The following is a 5431-nucleotide window of genomic DNA, read 5'->3' as shown; positions in this document are numbered from 1 at the left end:
ATCCACAATCCATTGCAATAGGTCACAGACCACACAGAAGTATATTGTTCAAAACAACTATGAGATAGCAAAATTTAACAGAACACCAAGCAACAAATGCTGGCGAGGTTGTGGAGAAACTGGAACCCTTATTCACTGTTGGTGGGAGTGTAAAATGGTGCAACCACTGTGGAAGGTGGTATGGCACTTTCTCAAAAAGTTGCAAATAGAGATACAAATTGACCAAGCAATTCCACTACTGGGAATATATCCCAAAGAGACCATAACTGACATCCAAGCAGATATATGCACACCCATGTTTATTGCAGCTCTGTTCACAATAGCAAGGAGTTGGAAACAACCTAAGTGCCCATCAACAAACGAATGAATAGAGAAGCTGTGGTATATTCACACAATGGAATACTATGCTGCATTGAAAAACAAGGAACTCATGCAATATTATTCAAAATGGGTGAGCCTGGAGGACATTATGCTGAGTCAAATATCTCAGTCGCAAAAGGACAAACATTGCATGGTGCCACTGTTGTAAAATGGGATTGATATCAGGGTTGGGGTAAGACTGAGAAAAACTGGATAAATTGTGTATACTGCACTGAAACAGATGAGGGAGTGAATAATTTAAAAGCGATGTATGATAGGGTATTATGGTTATCACGAGTCCACAATTAAGGTTGCATAGTGGAATGTACGTGGGGCGGTGGGAGGGGTGCGGGGGATTGTGTACCAGGGAAGGAGTGTTTCTTTTACTTTTGAAAGAGAGGAGCGAACTTGGGGGGGGGTGTCTGGAGGGGAGAGAAGTGCAGCAATGAATGAATGAAAATCCAAAATCTCTGTAAATGCTCATTAAAATTATTTTTAAAACATTTAAAAAAATTAATAAATAAAGGTATATTGTTGTTGCTGCTGTTATGTGCCATGAAGTCACCTGTGACGCATAGCCACCCTATGTACAACAGCCCTAAACCCTGCTCTATCCTGTGCCAATCTTATTGTCTCTGACACACCTATTCCCATTACCCCAGTCACTGAATCAATCTACCTCATCAAGGGTTTTCCTCTCTTGCACTGTCCCTCCACCCTCCCAAGCATGATGTCCCTCTCCAAGAACTGGTCTCACCTTGCAACACGTCCAAAGTGTGTCAGATGAAGCTTCAGGATCCTTGCCTCCAAGGAGCAGCCCGCAGTTCAAAGGCATCAGTTCTCCTTTTATCATCCCTAGTCACGGGCCAGCATTATGATGCACAAGAAACTGCAAAGACCATGGCCTGAATCAGGCACACCTTAGTCTCCAGACTGACATGATTGCTCTCCAGTACCTTGGAGAGGTCTCTGGCAGCAGACTTTCCCAATGCAATTCATCTTTTAATTTCCTGGCTGTTGGTACCAAGAGTGCTGATTGTAAAGCCAAGCAAACTAAAGCTGTTAACAATCTCAATCTCTTCACCATCTAATCATTGCCAATTGGCCTAGTGGTGAGAATAATTGTTTTCTTGATATTGAGCTTCAATCCATATTGAAGGCTGCAGTCCTTGACCCTCTGCAGCTCTGCAGCAAGTGCTTCAGGTCCTCCTCAGTTTCAGCAAGCAGGGTTGTGTCATCTGCATTTTATATTAAGGATCTCAAGGTGAGATCATTCTGGAGCTCAGGTGGGGTCTAAATCCACCAGGAAGCTCTGGTGCCAGCCCAAAGCCAGGTGGTTTGAATCAACCAGGTGCTCCATGGGAGGAAGATGGGTAATCTCCTCCTAGGTGGCTGGCTGCCTATGAAAAACTGCTGGTTTCCTTTTCAGCTACGATTTGGTTCTGAATGGACAGTACATACGGCAAATGTTCTTTATCGGATAATTCATTCCCTCAAGGTCTTTGAGCTGGAAACTTCAGTGACTTCTGAGCCTGTAAACTGCCAGGGGAGGAGAATGCCCATCGCAGATTTAAACCCTCAGAGAATGCTACTGTCTCGTGGACGACCAAAAGAACAAACAAACATGTCCTGGAGACAGTGCAACCAGGGGGGGTCCTCAGAGGCAAGGATGATGGAACTTCATCTCACATACATTCGGATTGTGGTTAGGAGGGGCTATTCCTTGGAAACAGACATCATGCTTGGAATGCTAAGAGGTCAGCTAAAAAGAAGACCCTCAATTGGACGAATTGACACAGTTACCGGAGCAATGGGCTCAGGTATGTCAGAGATGATGTGGATGGCAGCACAGGAGAGGACAAAGTTGAGATCCATTGTTCATAGGGTCGCTATGAATCCTACTTGGCTCAACAGCACCTAACAACAACAACAACACCACAACCTTATAGTTTGGCTGCATGTAGTGAATGCAAGAAAGATGTTTACTTATGTAATATTGACATGCAAAGTTATGTTTGAATAAGTGGGGTGTAATAAGTTATACATATGTATGTGTGTGTGTACACACACACACACACACACACACACATTGCATTATGAAAATCTTCTGTCAAGGACCTCTCCAGAAAGCTAAAGAGCAATGATGTCTGTCTAGAGACTAAGGAGCACTTAATCCTTGCCATGACCTCCGCAATTACTTGCTATATATCAGAGAGCTAGACAATGAGCAAAGATGACAGAAGAATTGATGTCTTTGAGTTGTAGTGCGGGAGAATCGAACATAGCATGGACTGCCAAGAGAACTAACAGGTCTGTCCTGGAGAAGCTGAAACCGAGCTGCTCCTTGGAGGCAACAATTTTGAGACTCTGTCTCACATATTTGGGGCATGTAGCCAGAGGGACTAATCTTTGGAAAAGACTTTGGAAGGGTTTCGGGACAGTGCAGGAGAGAAAGACCCCTGATGAGATGGTTTGACACAATAACTGGGGTAAGAGGGTAGGTGTGTCAGAGACAGTGAGATTGGCTCAGGATAGAACAGGGGTCAGAGCTATTGTGCATAGGGTTGCTATGAGTCATAGCTGACTCAATGGCACATAACAACAAGTTATAGATAACATTGTAAAGAATACAGATCCCAGTTAATTGTGCTTGTTTTTAGGTGCTCCCAAGCCAATTACAACTCATATTGTAATAAAAGTATATTGATTGTGGTTCTAAGTAACATTAAATAAATCATCAACAATTTCAGTCTTTTTCCATCTATCATGATGTTGTCTGTTGACCCAGTGGTAAGAATTTTTGTCTTCTGGATGTTGAGATGTACTCCATAGTGAATGCTGCAGTGTTTGAATTTCTGCAGCAATTGTTTCAAGTCCTCCTCACTTTAGCAAGCAAGATTGTGTCACCTGTATAACAAAGGTTGTTGGTACGTCTTCCTCCAACCCTGATGCCACAATCTTCTTTAGAGGTCAGCTTCTCGAGTAATTTGTTCAGCATACAGATCGAACAGGTATGGAGAAAGGAGGTAGCCTTGATGTACATCTCTTTTATTTTAAACCATGCAATGATTCCTTGCTCTGTTGGTCTAGGTTTCACATGAGCATAATTAAGTATTCTTGGATTCCCATTCTTCTCAATATTAACCATAATTTGTTATGATCCATACAGTCAAATGCCTTTGCATAGTCAACAAAACACAGATAGACATCCTTTTTTTTTTTTTTTGTTCCATGAAAACATTTTATTGGCCTTTTGGATAGGAATGGGAATTTATTTTCCAGGAAGGATGATCCCATCATACTTTTGCCGGAACCAGCGTATGGCCTCCTCTTTGCTGATTCTGTGTTTGGCCCCCATGCAGCCTGCCCTGTTCTTCTTGTCTGTGATGTGAAACTTGGCTTATTTAGTACCACATAGAAGTCCAGGCTGTAGATATCAATTCTGGGGTCGTATCTGATCCCCAGATCAATGTGCCCCTGGGTCCCAAAACCAGTTTTCCAGTATTTGAGAAGTTATTTTTTTTTAACTTGTATTCCCACACCTTTAGACCTTTCTCCAAGATTTCCACCACGTTGGCCCCTCAGACTGTACAGTGGACAGCAAATTTTTCATTTCTCCTAATGCCAAAGGATCTGACAGTGTGCCTAGCTCTAGAGAACACGGGAGTCTGGCCTGTGAGCCGCTCCAGCACCTTGGCTACCTGGGTCTGTCTGTCTCCACTCTCGCCTTACACAAACAAGGCAGAGCTTGTGGATATGAAGCTGCAGCATGGGATTCTCTTTTTCGCCTTGATCCTGCACCATGATGGAGAACAGGAAGAGCAGACATCCTTCCTTATATTATCTGTTATCAGCCAAGATCCATCTGACATCAGCAGTAAGATCCCTGGTGCCTCCTAGGCACACAGTTCAAATCCGATAGCTGTTCCACAAGAGGATGGACAATTTCTTTCACACAGTTTACTGCCTCTGAAAACCCACTGGAGGGTCAGCTATGAGTCAGTTTCAACTGGATGGCACACAACAATGGCCTCTTCAAAATGCAGCTTGAATTTCTGGCAGTTCTCTATCAACGTACTATTCTAGCCATTTTTTGGATCATATTCAGCAAGATTTTACTTGCATATAATATTAATGATATTGTTTGAAAATTTCCACATTCTGTCAGGAAGTAGGTTATGATCAAGAACCAATGGTAAGAATGTTAAGCTGCAATGAAGGCATTAGCAAAAAACAAAGCCCCAAGGAAATGATGGAATACCAATTGACACATTTCAACAAAAAGATGTAGCCCTCTTGCTTCTTTTGGCTTTGCCAAAAATTTTGAAAGACAGCTACTTGTCCAACTAACTGGAAGCGATCTATATGTATTTGCATTCCCCCCAAAAAGTGACTCACAGGACGTGGATGGGGGGGGGCCTCAGTTAGACTAAAGCTGCCAGGTTCACGCTGTTGTTGAGTGCCACAGAACTGGTTCCAACTCATATTGACGCCATATAACAGTAGAACCGCCTCACAGGGTGGGGTTTTTTAATTTTATTTTTTATTTGAGGGGAAGCTTACAAATTACATTACAAAGATGCGATTTCACAAACCTCTCTGGACACCTACCCACTATTAAGCTACTCTGTGGGCCCCTCGCTCCGGCCCCAATATCCAGTGTTGTGGCTTTGTCACACCAGGGACCTCTTTTTTTGTTCAGTGAGGGGACTTTAGGGCCAGAGCCTCTGAATGGGTGAACCTCGGGACAGAGTCTCAAAGTGGGGGCAAGTCCAGGGAGTGCTCCCCTTCTCCCTCCTGCACGTTCTGCCTCAGGTAGCTCTGTTGCCTAGAGATGGGGGGATGCCTGGAAGCAGGGAGGAGCTGCTCGCTCCTCTCCTCTGCTCTGTGTGGCCTTATTTCTGGATTCTGTCACTCACTGCTTCCTTCCATCATCCTCTGTCACATCTAGAAAGAATGGCTGGTCCTGTCATGGGTCATTGACCAGTCCAGAAATTTATTAGTCAATCATCGTCTTGGAGGCCAGGGTCAGGGCCTCCACCAAGGGAGCTAATGATTCATTCTAAATTCA

At 43.7% G+C, this 5431-nt stretch overlaps 1 pseudogene; it reads right to left on the bottom strand.

Moving 5' to 3' along the window:
• Positions 1-3631: 3631 nt before the first annotated feature.
• LOC102862450 lies at positions 3632-4164 on the bottom strand (annotated as a pseudogene).
• Positions 4165-5431: the final 1267 nt, after the last annotated feature.

The sequence above is a fragment of the Elephantulus edwardii genome, unplaced genomic scaffold (genome assembly GCF_000299155.1).
Source record: "Elephantulus edwardii isolate Elephantulus edwardi_28Jun2011 unplaced genomic scaffold, EleEdw1.0 scaffold00001, whole genome shotgun sequence".
In the NCBI taxonomy this organism is placed as follows: Eukaryota; Metazoa; Chordata; class Mammalia; order Macroscelidea; family Macroscelididae; genus Elephantulus; species Elephantulus edwardii.
This window is presented reverse-complemented; position numbering and strand designations above follow the sequence as displayed.